Below are 14061 nucleotides of genomic sequence, written 5' to 3'. Positions count from 1 at the left end.
CACACACACACACACACACACACATATATATATATATATATATATATATATATATATATATATATATATATATATAATTTATTTATTTATTTATTTGGTCCAGCTGGGTAAGAATTATCCTTTTTCAGTGGAGACCCGAGGGGAAAAGCCCCAAACAGACATACAAATACATATGAATAGAGACAAATTAACAATATTACAGAGGAAAACAATATTATGGGTACAATGGATAAGAAAAACAAACAATGAAAGTTTGAGAATATGAGTAAGGTAGGCCAGAGGCATGCATGCAAAAGATTTATGAAAAGGTGTTCTGAGCAAGATCTCTGAATTAAGTTAAAGTAGGCAAAGAAATGATGATTTAGGTGTGGAGTTAGTTATATATATATATATACACACACACACACACACACACACACACACACACACACACACACACAACACACACACACACACACACACACACACACACACACACACACACACACACACACACACACACACACACACACACACACACACCACACATATAGACATGTAGACACATATACACACACACGCACACACTCACACACACACACATACACACACACACACACACACACACATGCAGAGACACACACACACACACACACACACACACACACACACACACACACGTTTAAATATGTAAGTATATTTTATTATTCTTGGTCATTCTTTTAACACTGCAAAACATTTATGGATAGCCCCCCTCTGGACCACACCCTGACACATACTCACACACAACCACACACATAGACACGCACACACACACATACACACACAATACACAGGCAGACATGCAGACACACACACACACACACACACACACACGCACACACGCACACACGCACACACACACGCACACACACACACATGTTTAAATATGTATGCATACTTTATTACTCTTGGTCATTCTTTTAACCCTGCAGAACATTTATGGCTAGCCCTCTCTGGCCCACACCCTGCCAACCTTGCCCTGTTCTTTAATTGACTTAAAGTAAGATAGAAGCTTGTTCCACAAAGCAGAGTTTGTGTAAAACAGAAGGTATAGCCAAGCCAGAGAATACTTCCTTGTGTCTTTATGTTACTGCTAAATGTTTTTTTCTCAGCCCCTGACGGAAAGACTGCTGAGATTCTGTAGCTCTAGTTGCTGCAGTACTTAGCTGTCTGACATTATCGAAGCAAAACTGAGCACCTTACAGGAACCGGGAAAAGAGGTGGGGATTATCTCTGCTCATTTACATCATGGGTGGGTTTAGCATCTTCAGTGGTCTGAAGCAACTATGACATAGCAATATTTAAATGTGTGAGATTTTCCACAAGTAACTGCAGAGGAATGTTACAGCAGAGATGACAGATGAACACACAGAAATCCATGACTGGGGATTCGTGCAGAGGCAGGTAGGAGTACCACCATCTCTAAGCTCACATGAGGACATGCCTTACTAATCTATGGGTTTGTGAAGGGAGACAAGTAACTTTGACCAAAGCAGCTTCCTTTCTCTGAAAAAGCATTGCATGCTACCTGGCTTTTTGTTTCAGAAAACAGGGGCAAATATTCAAAAACTTTGGATACATCTCTTCATCCCTCACACTTTTTAGTCTAAAAGTAGACAGAATAAGGAGATTTGTGTTAATAATACACTTTGGTGAAAAAGGCAGTAACTTTAACATGGTATTTTGTGATTTTGATTCCAGTTGCTTTTTCTCCAAAAATATGTAGTTAATGAGGGAGAACAAAAAGTTGATATAAAATCAGGGACATGTATGAAAATTACTGTTTATGTGTGCACGTATGTATGTATTTATGTATCAATGTGCTTGTCTGTAATCAGAAAAAAATATACTTGGTTTATTATTTTAATACATTCGGCAAATGTTGGAGCTGTTTACAGCTTTCAGTGGAATGTGAGGATATCACTTAAAGCCGGGAAGTCAGTTCTTTGGTAATTTTCCTTTTTCCCCAAACCAGTGGAGCTCTGATAATAAGAACAGACAGACACAGTCGGCAGATAGGTTGTGGGATTTTTTTTTTCTGAAAAACAAAAGAAAACTGAGGGTGAATACTCATCTCCCCATCACACTACACCAGAGCAGTTCTGTAGAATGCAAATTTTTAATCAGCCTTCTGGTAGCCTGGAAATTATTTAGGGTGCAGGGTGTTGTGTAACATGAGCAGACAATGGAAACAATATGCAGATATTAACAGCACCCCTTAGAAATAACTCCCTGCCACTTCAACCATGAAAAAACAATGATTTAAAGCAAGCCGGTCTGCATTTATGTCCATGTATTAGTACTTTTTAAGGTTTGCATGCATTTTAGATGGTACTCCAATGTTAGTGAATGTAAAAACCCACCATATCCTGCATATTGTCCATTATTTATTCCTGTAAATTGGAATAGAATTACTCAACAAAAGAAGAAAGAGACAGTCTGTCAGTTCTTCAGTTATAATAATCAAGGTAAATTATTATTTTTTATTTTAATAGCATATTTTATGATACTTATTATCTGTAGATGTCTGTACAACTAATTACTTTGCAAGAAGCATGGGGCTTTGAAAAGTTAAAATGGAAACTGATTCCAAAATGAGCTAGGCTTGACTTTATTATATCCACCAATAGTGGGTTTCACATTGGAATGCTTGTCTTATCTAAACAATTAAAGTAATGCTTTGCTAACTTTGTATCCTACAGTGATGATTGTCTTGTCTAAACAAAGTAATACTTTGCTAATAGTCTATATCTTATAGTAATGGTTGCCTTGTCTAAACAGAGTAATACTTTGCTAATAGTTTATATCTTATAGTAGAAAGGCTGATATCTGTAAGTTCCATGTGCACAGTTTGAATCTCAGAAAATCAGCTAAACTTTAAGGGCCCTGCCCTGCGTCATATTTTGAAGTAGCATGGCCCTTATTTTTTACTGAAAAATAAAAAAAATGAATACATTTTCCTTTGCAAAAATCATAATTATTCCAACAGCAAGATGATCTCAGAACTGTATTGTAATTGAAGGCAATGTATCGGACCAGGAAGGTCAAAATTTATGATAAGATAACTCAAAAAATAAATTCATGCAGTTCTTCTGAGAAAAAAAATTATGAAATTTATTTCATATATTTTAGCACACACACACACACACACACACAAATGTATATATATATATATATATAGAGAGAGAGAGAGAGAGAGAGAGAGATGCATATATAGAGCATATAATGTGTTTAATGCCATAACTGTGAAAAACATTAACTCAAAGTTCTTTATTTGAAATGTAATATTTCTGAATAGCTAGTCTTACAAATGAATTAAAATGATATTAAGTGCAATGGGCAATTAATTAGATTTCTTCGAATAATTGAATCCGTTCCATAGTAAGGTGATTTGTGCTGTCTTTAAATAGCATGGATCAGAGAGTTGCAGATTTCGTTGTGGTAGTGTGAGCATGGGTGTAGTGTGTGTAAGCAAGTGGGTGTGGGGGGTGTTTGTGGTAGTGCGAACATAGGGCTAGTGTGTGTGTATAAGTATGTGGGTGTGGGGGTGTTTGTGGTAGTGTAAGCATGTGGCTAGTGTGTGTAACTACGTGGGTGTGGGCGTGCAGAGAAGTGCATCTGTCCCGTGGGTGTGGGGGGTGTAGGGAAATGTACCTGCCCTACAAAACATGTTTCCTTTGTGATTTCTGTTTTTCTATTGTAACGTTCAATATACAGATTTTAGATGTACTGTTTTACAAATACAGATTCAGCTGAAGATTCGATTTTAAACTTAATATTTCAAATATTGTGTTTTCAGACTCAGGACATTAATCATGAAAGTCTATTAATTTATCTCATGTTCACATAATCTCCATGTATAGATACATAATATATGCTTGTGTGTGTGTGTGTGTGTGTGTGTGTGTGTGTGTGTGTGTGTGTGTGTGTGTGTGTGTGTGTGTGTGTCTATGTCTACATCTATATGTATATAGAGAGATATAAAGGCAATGTGTCAGTGCAGGTAGATCACACTGCCAGTTGGCACAGAGGGTTAAGGCTAAGAGCTGTGGTACAAAGATGTGATATTTTGTACTGTGAGACTTTGAGCACGTCACTTAACCAGATGTTGCCCCTGAAAAATGACTGTTTCAGTGGGCCTACCTAGTTAACAAATGGGTATTTTCTATGTATATATCTATTAAGAGTGTATTAAATTTACATAAGCTGCCACACAATCTGTAAAGTTTTTTTAGGGAATTATTTGAGGAATATTTTTATGTACTAAAAACATACTAAATAATAATAATGATGATGTGTATAATGTGTATAAATATATATGTTTGGTTACTTTAACCTCCATTCTGCTTTGATTAGATTTATTGCATCACACCAAAGATTTAAACAGCAAATTCAAAACACTCATTTTTCATGCTATTACCATGTAGTATTGGTATAATTCCCCCCGTTATTACCATGCAGTATTGGTATAAGTCTCCCCATTATTACCAAGTAGTATTGGTATAATTCCCCCATTATTACCATGTAGTATTGGTATAATTCCCCCCGTTATTACCATGCAGTATTGGTATAAGTCCCCCATTATTACCAAGTAGTATTGGTATAATTCCCCCATTATTACCATGTAGTACTGGTATAATACCCCCCGTTATTACCATGCAGTATTGGTATAATTCCCCCATTATTACCATGTAGTACTGGTATAATTGCCCCGTTATTACTATGTAGTATTGGTATAATTCCCCCATTATTACCATGTAGTATTGGTATAATTCCCCCAGTTATTACCATGTAGTATTGGTATAATTGCCCCGTTATTACCATGTAGTATTGGTATAATTCCCCCATTATTACCATGTAGTATTGGTATAATTCCCCCAGTTATTACCATGTAGTATTGGTATAATTCCCGCAGTTATTACCATGTAGTATTGGTATAATTCCCCCATTTTTACCATGTAGTATTGGTATGATTCCCTCATTATTACCATGTAGTGTTGGTATAATTCCCCCAGTTATTACCATGTAGTATTGGTATAATTCTCCTGTTATTACCATGTAGTATTGGTATAATTTCCCCATTATTACCATGTAGTATTGATATAATTCCCCCATTATTACCATGTAGTATTGGTATAATTCCCCCATTATTACCATGTAGTATTGGTATAATTCCCCCAGTTATTACCATGTAGTATTGGTATAATTCACCCAGTTATTATCATGTAATATTGGTATAATTCCCCCGTTATTACCATGTAGTATTGGTATAATTCCCCCCATTATTACCATGCAGTATTGGTATAAATCCCCCATTATTACCAAGTAGTATTGGTATAATTACCCCATTATTACCATGTAGTATTGGTATAATTCCCCCAGTTATTACCATGTAGTATTGGTATAATTCACCCAGTTATTATCATGTAGTATTGGTATAATTCCCCCGTTATTACCATGTAGTATTGGTATAATTCCCCCCGTTATTACCATGCAGTATTGGTATAAGTCCCCCATTATTACCAAGTAGTATTGGTATAATTACCCCATTATTACCATGTAGTATTGGTATAATTCCCCCCGTTATTACCATACAGTATTGGTATAAGTCCCCCATTATTACCAAGTAGTATTGGTATAATTCCCCCATTATTACCATGTAGTTTTGGTATAATTCCCCCAGTTATTACCATGTAGTTTTGGTATAATTCCCCCATTATTACCATGTAGTATTGGTATTAATTCCCCCCGTTATTACCATGCAGTATTGGTATAAGTCCCCCATTATTACCAAGTAGTATTGGTATAATTCCCCCATTATTACCATGTAGTTTTGGTATAATTCCCCCAGTTATTACCATGTAGTGTTGGTATAATTCCTCTGTTATTACGATGTAATATTGGTATAATTCCCCCCGTTATTACCATGCCGTATTGGTATAAGTTCCCCATTATTACCAAGTAGTACTGGTATAATTCCCCCATTATTACCATGTAGTTTTGGTATAATTCCCCCAGTTATTACCATGTAGTATTGGTATAATTCCCCCACTTATTACCATGTAGTATTGGTATAATTCCCACGTTATTACCATGCAGTATTGGTATAAGTCCCCCGTTATTACCATGTAGTATTGGTATAATTTCCCCATTATTACCATGTAGTATTGGTATAATTCCCCCGTTATTACCATGTAGTATTGGTATAATTCCCCAGTTATTACCATGCAATATTGGTATAATTCTTCCAGTTATTACCATGTAGTATTGGTATAATTCCCCCAGTTATTACCATGTAGTATTGGTATAATTCCCCCGTTATTACCAAGTAGTATTGGTATAATTCCCCCATTATTACCATGTAGTTTTGGTATAATTACCCCAGTTATTACCATGTAGTATTGGTATAATTCTCCCAGTTATTACCATGTAGTATTGGTATAATTCCCCTGTTATTACCATGTAGTATTGGTATAATTCCCCCATTATTACCATGTAGTATTGGTATAATTCTCCCATTATTACCATGTTGTACTGGTATAAGTCCCCCAGTTATTACCATGTAGTATTGGTATAATTCTCCCACTATTACCATGTAGTATTGGTATAATTCCCCCACTATTACCATGTAGTATTGGTATAATTCCCCCAGTTATTACCATGTAGTATTGGTATAATTCACCCAGTTATTACCATGTAGTATTGGTATAATTCCCCAGTTATTAGCATGTAGTATTGGTATAATTCCCCCGTTATTACCATGCAATATTGGTATAATTCCCCCAGTTATTACCATGTAGTATTGGTATAATTCCCCCATTATTACCATGTAGTATTGGTGTAATTCCCCCAGTTATTACCATGTAGTATTGGTATAATTCCCCCGTTATTACCAAGTAGTATTGGAATAATTCCCCCATTATTACCATGTAGTTTTGGTATAATTCCCCCAGTTGTTACCATGTAGTATTGGTATAATTCCCCCAGTTATTACCATGTAGTATTGGTATAATTCCCCTGTTATTACCATGCAATATTGGTATAATTCTTCCAGTTATTACCATGTAGTATTGGTATAATTCCCCCGTTATTACCATGTAGTATTGGTATAATTCCCCCATTATTACCATGTAGTATTGGTATAATTCCCCCGTTATTACCATGTAGTATTGGTATAATTCCCCCAGTTATTACCATGTAGTATTGGTATAATTCTCCCAGTTATTACCATGTAGTATTGGTATAATTCCCCTGTTATTACCATGTAGTATTGGTATAATTCCCCCGTTATTACCATGTAGTATTGGTATAATTCCCCCAGTTATTACCATGTAGTATTGGTATAATTCCCCAGTTATTACCATGTAGTATTGGTATAATTCTCCCGCTATTACCATGTAGTATTGGTATAATTTCCCCATTATTACCATGTAGTATTGGTATAATTCCCCCGTTATTACCATGTAGTATTGGTATAATTCCCCCGTTATTACCATGTAGTATTGGTATAATTCCCCCGTTATTACCATGTAGTATTGGTATAATTCCCCCAGTTATTACCATGTAGTATTGGTATAATTCCCCCATTATTACCATGTAGTATTGGTATAATTCACCCAGTTATTACCATGTAGTATTGGTATAATTCCCCCGTTATTACCATGTAGTATTGGTATAATTCCCCCGTTATTACCATGTAGTATTGGTATAATTCCCCCATTATTACCATGTAGTATTGGTATAATTCCCCAGTTATTACCATGTAGTATTGGTATAATTCCCCAGATATTACCAAGTAGTATTGGTATAATTCCCCCATTATTACCATGTAGTATTGGTATAATTCCCCCGTTATTACCGTATAGTATTGGTATAACTCCCCCATTATTACCATGTAGTATTGGTATAATTCCCCAGTTATTACCATGTAGTATTGGTATAATTCCCCCATTATTACCAAGTAGTATTGGTATAATTCCCCCATTATTACCATGTAGTTTTGGTATAATTCCCCCAGTTGTTACCATGTAGTATTGGTATAATTCCCCCAGTTATTACCATGTAGTATTGGTATAATTCCCTCGTTATTACCATGTAGTATTGGTATAATTCCCCCATTATTACCATGTAGTATTGGTATTATTCCCCCATTACCATGTAGTATTGGTATAATTCCCCCAGTTATTACCATGTAGTATTGGTATAATTCCCCCGTTATTACCATGTAGTATTGGTATAATTCCCCCATTATTACCATGTAGTATTGGTATAATTCCCCCAGTTATTACGATGTAGTATTGGTATAATTCCCGCAGTTATTACCATGTAGTATTGGTATAATTCCCCCATTATTACCATGTAGTATTGGTATAATTCCCCCATTATTACCATGTAGTGTTGGTATAATTCCCCCAGTTATTACCATGTAGTACTGGTATAATTCCCCCGTTATTACCATGTAGTATTGATATAATTCCCCCGTTATTACCATGTAGTATTGGTATAATTCCCCCGTTATTACCATGTAGTATTGGTATAATTCCCCCGTTATTACCATGTAGTACTGGTATAATTCCCCCGTTATTACCATGTAGTATTGATATAATTCCCCCGTTATTACCATGTAGTATTGGTATAATTCCCCCGTTATTACCATGTAGTATTGGTATAATTCCCCCGTTATTACCATGTAGTATTGGTATAATTCCCCCATTTACCATACTGCTGGACACTCATGCACATACCTGCACAATTTTATACATTACTAGTTTACTCCACGCACTGTTTTCTATATTTCTTTGTTTTTTTTTCTACTTGTTTTCATTGTATAAATGCTTTTGAGGCTATAAACATGAAAACTGTCAAACAGTTTTTTTTTTTTTTTTTTGCAAAGCACTGACATTTTTTCTGAGCTGTTAATAACAGTTTTTTATGCACACTATTATACATGGATTGATCTTTACTAGATATTATTAGACAGATGCATTTTTATATTTATAGAGTTTTTAGTTTGATTATGTTTCTGGTTATGTGTTTTTTCTTGATATTAGTTCTTGTCACAGATCTGATGAAGGCTTTATTGCATTAGTTAGCTGAAAGTGATTTTAGTTAAAAGTCTGTTTATGTATATTTTTTTATGTCTTCTGCATGTTATGCTTTTCTTAATACCTGATCTTGGAATGTGGGTTGCAAATTGATCGGTAGTAGTGTGTGGGGGTGGGTACTTGCTGCTGTAAAATGTACTTTTACGGCCCTGTTTATATTGTTTGCTATAAATTGGCTGATTTAAAATGAAATAATACATATATTTCCATACCTACTTCTAAGTATATAAAAGCTGATTTGTTTAACATTAAAATATTGCTGATTTTTTGTTATTGAGAATCACTTATCTGTGACGAATAAAGGCTTGTTGCTTTGGAACACTACCTGGGATTCATGATTTTTGGAAATTATTGTGACTGAGCTCCTCAATGAAGTTTTAAGACCAGTAGATGTTCTTTGTGTTTCACTGTTGCAGCCATTACATTTGGGTTATCTGTTTGCAGTAACCCTCAGTCGGCCTGATTAACAAAGTCTTGGGTCCTACGTCAGTTGTTGTCTCTTCTTCCGTGACATCAGGTCGTCAGGGGTATAAAACATGCAGCCGATGTCATTACATCAGTCTTTCTTGCCGTGCGGTGCCAGAAGCAGAAGCAGTTCGCAAGTGCCGGTCGTCCGACTCCTGAAATTTTCGTTTTCGAGTTTCAGAACCAAAGTCATCAACTAAAAGCTAAGTACCCTGTTGGAGAAACTTTTTCTTGCTCTAAACTGATGTCAGTAAAAGTAAGTAATTGCATTTCTTGTGGAAAGCAAATACCTCATAAAGATTTTCATTCGTACTGTATTCCTTGCCTAGGCCCTGACCACAACGTACCGCGCTGTCAGTTTTGTGCCTTATTTAAACCACAAACTATCCATCGTCGGTATATTTGTGCTTCTAAATATTTTGGTGCTCAGTTCAATTATCCTGATATGTCTTCGGTAAGCCATTCGACTACCGACATTCTAAAAAACGCAAAGATAAAGACAGAGACAGGCCGCCCAGTTCACCGATACTCAGTGAGGCGCTTTCGCAGCCCCTGATACCCACTACTTCAGATTCGCAGGCCTCTACTGAGACCCATTCAGAGTCCAGTATGCCGCGAGATGCTTCAACTGTGGATCCTGCAGTTGCTCTACCTTGGAAGGGTCCGGAGCCACTGTGCAGGCACCGGCTTCTGACGGTGTATTCAGGCCTACGGACTTGCATATTAAACCGATGCCATCTTCTTCTTCAAGGCCTAAAACTCGAAAGATGCCTAGAAAACTGATGCCCAGACTGCATGGTCAGGCATCTATGCCTAAAAAACAAATGATAAGAAAGACTGAAGATCTTATTACTTTAATCAGGGGAAGTCAACCTTCCCCCTCTAAGAGACCTAGGACTGAGTGTGCTTATGATACTTCTGACCAGGATTCTGAAATTTCTGTTTCCTCTGATGACCAAGATTTACCCTTATCTACCTATGAGCATTCTGATGCTGAGGACTCTATTCCCTCTGCTTCCCCCTCCAGAGGATTTCTCTTTTGGTAAAACCTTGCATACACTCAGGGAGCATTTTCATTGGGAAAGTCAGGATTTCTCTGATTCTAAAAAGAGGCTTGGGGATTTCTTACTCCTGCCCCAGCACAGGCCTTTAGCTATACCTCCTGTACTGGACATTGTTGATGATGCCTTTTTGGAATCTAGCATGGCCCCTGACTCTTTACCTCCTGCTTCCAGAAAACCTGATAGATATTACAGGGTTCCTGACTCTCACAAGTTCCTTTTCAAAAATCCTACTGTGGATCCTGAAACCATTTCACAGGGACCCAAGGGCATTAAAGCTACTACTGCCAAAAATCCTACCCCCCTCTGATAGAGACTCCAGGGCACTGGATAGATGGGGTAAGAAGGTATACACTTCTGCAACTTTGGCCATTAGGGCCTTGAATTGCCAATTTCATATGTTAAAGTATCAGCAGCATATTATTGTATTGCTTAAACAGAAAATGATGTTGTTTCCTGATTGTGCTGAAATAAGGATTTACAAGATTTACTGCATTCTACTGAACAAGTTGGTAAACATACATTGCAATGTGGTTTTGATTCACTAGAGGCATCTTGCAGGGCTGCGGTAACTGGGTCTGTACTTAGAAGGCATGCTTGGCTTAAGGAGCAATCCTTGCCAGATCATGTTAAAGTGAAATTACTGGATGCTCCCTTAAATCAGGACCGCCTGTTTGGCAATAGGGCAGAAGAAGTTCTTAAAAAGATGGCGGAAAAAGCTAAATCTTTGCAAACTGTTAAAGATTTTTTACAAGCCTTCTAAGAATTGGTCCTTTCCTGCCTCTTCCAGACCTTATCAGTCCAAACCCAGATCCAGCAGAGCACCCAGGCTTCAGTCCCAGGGGATGCACAAGACTAAGCAGTGGGGGGGCCTCCACTTCCAAATCTGGGAGTAATAACCCCCCCCCCATGATAAACTGTCACTATAACTTCTTTTTAAAACTTCCAAGCACTTCTTAACTGACTGCCCCTTTGGGGGGAAAGATTGAACTTCATGCAAAGAACTGGGGACTCATTACCCAGGACAAATGGGTTTTAAATATAGTGTCCCAAGGAGCAGATTTCACTTCCACACGTTACCAACTCAAAATGGTTGGCCAGATCTTCCTCCAAATCAGTGGGCAGAGGCCCAAAAGCAAGTACTCTTTCTCTCTCTTAAGCATAGGGGCTATTCAGTTGGTAAAGAAGAAGATAAGGGACAAGGTTTCTACTCGAGATTTTTCCTGGTACCCAGAAAATACTATTCATGACGTCCTATCCTGGACCAGCCTACTCTAAACACCTTTTTGGTGATTCCAAAATTCAAGATGCTGACTCTTCACCATTTGCTTCCTATGTTAAGCAAAGATGCTTGGTTGGCAACACTAAATTTAAAGGAAGCATACCTGCACATCCCAATCAGGGAATCTTACAGAAGATACCTACGCTTCAAAGCAGGCTGCACACACTATCAGTTCTCTGCACTGCCCTTTGGTTTATCTACTGCACCCAGGGTATTCACAAAGTGCCTAGCTCCAGTCATTGCATTTTGCAGGCAAAGAAATATTCAGATATACCAATGCCTGGATGATTGTCTAATTCAGGCAGAAAACCAGGACATACTTTTGAATCATCTGGCTTTTGTACAAAGGGTGGTAACTTGTCTGGGGTACACCATAAACGAAAAGAAATCACACCTGGTACCCTGTAAACAAATTATATTCCTGGGAGGAAGCTTGAATACAACTTCCCAGATGGCTTTCCTCATGCCAGAGAAACAAATTCACTTGACAACCTACTTCAAACAAGTGGCCACAAAAACCCTGCTATCTGCAAGGCAAATACTACAAGCCTCGGGGTTCATGGCCTCCTGCAGTCTTCTAATTCCATATGAAAGACTGCATATGAGGAAACTACAATGGCATCTAAAAAGCCTATGGTGTCAACATTCTCAGGATCTAGAAGCAATGATTCCTATCATTCCTGGTCTACGCCTAGAGTTCCTTTGGTGGGCAGAAGCCTGCCACCAAAACAAGGGACTGACATTTACACTAACCCCTGCCGCCCAAACCCTAACAACAGATGCATCAGACTATGCATGGGGGGCACACCTGGCAGGGAAGTGCATTCAGGGAAAATGGAACCCAATTCAAATGCACCTTCACATCAATCATAAAGAAATGTTAGCTGTACATAATGCTCTGACAACCTTCAAGGACCACATTCTTCCAGGACAATTAATGGTAAAGACGGACAACACCACTGTTATGTGGTACATAAACAAGCAGGGGGGTACACATTCTTACCCCCTCTGCAGACTAGCCATAGCATTGTGGAACACAGCCTTGAGCTACTAAGTGCATCTACAAGCTCAGTTCCTGCCAGGAAAACAAAATACACTGGCAGATGGACTAAGCAGAAACCTCATGGACCCACACGAGTGGAAACTGGAACCAAGAATTTTCAACATGTTGACAAGCAAATGGGGGAGCCCAGATATAGACCTGTTTGCCTCCCCCCAGAACTATCAATTGGAAAAAGTTTGCGCAAGAACTCACCACAGACAAGCTTGGAAGGTGGATGCTTTGTCCTTCAGCTGGAAAAACCTATCAGTTTATGCCTTTCCTCCTCTGCCTCTGCTCTCCAAAGTACTACTAAAGATCAAACAAGACAAATGAAGGAATATTTTGATTGTACCAGCCTGGCCACGCCAACACTGGTACCCCCTCCTGTGCAGTGTGTCACTGTTGGCCCCATGGCACCTGCCTCAGACACCTACCCTGCTGTCTCAGCAGGAGAACCAGATTCCGCACCCTCAGCTTCAAACACTGAACCTTACAGCCTGCCTGATTACCTAAGCTCTTCTTTACCATCCCTCAGTAAACCAGTGATGGATGTCATTTTAGAGGCAAGGGGGCCTAGTTCTAGAAAATCTTATGCTGAAAAATGGAAAAGATTCTGTGCCTGGAACTAATCTCAAGGGATGAGCACAGCAGTGCCCAATTTACCTCAGATTTTACAATACTTAACTGAGATGCTTCACAAGGGCCTGTCTTTTTCCTCAATAAAAATTCACGCCTCAGCCATTTCAGCTCATTATAATGCAGAACCTCCCCTCTTTTCTCATCCACTGCTCAAGCAGTTCCTCAGAGGGGCCAAAAATTTAAGGGCACCCAGGAGAGCTCCAATTCCAGCCTGAGACCTTAACTTTGTATTGGAGAAACTCACCCTTTCTCCTTTCGAGCCAGCTGCTACTGCAGATTTAAAATTCCTTCCTTGAAAAACAGCTTCCCTTTTAGCCATCACTTCAGCAAGAAGGGTATTTGAATTACAGGCCCTTATGGCAGTGGAGCCTTTCATCATCTTTCATGCGGACAGGGTGTCCCTCAGGATCAATCCCTCTTTCATGCCAAAGGTGGTACCCAGTGTGG

General features: G+C 38.3%; 1 protein-coding gene across 1 annotated transcript in view; it reads left to right on the top strand.

Moving 5' to 3' along the window:
- Positions 1-1357: 1357 nt before the first annotated feature.
- Positions 1358-14061, top strand: part of LOC122808679 (inward rectifier potassium channel 2-like) — a 284410-nt gene continuing 271706 nt past the window's right edge. The window contains exon 1 of the mRNA XM_044079662.1: positions 1358-1425. The gene's annotated coding sequence lies outside the window, so the exon portion shown is untranslated. The remainder of the gene's footprint in view (positions 1426-14061) is intronic.

Source organism: Protopterus annectens, chromosome 1.part1 (genome assembly GCF_019279795.1).
Source record: "Protopterus annectens isolate FY-2018-M chromosome 1.part1, PAN1.0, whole genome shotgun sequence".
NCBI classification, from domain to species: domain Eukaryota; kingdom Metazoa; phylum Chordata; order Ceratodontiformes; family Protopteridae; genus Protopterus; species Protopterus annectens.
The sequence above is the reverse complement of the archived record's forward strand: the minus strand, read 5'-3'. Positions and strand labels throughout refer to the sequence as shown.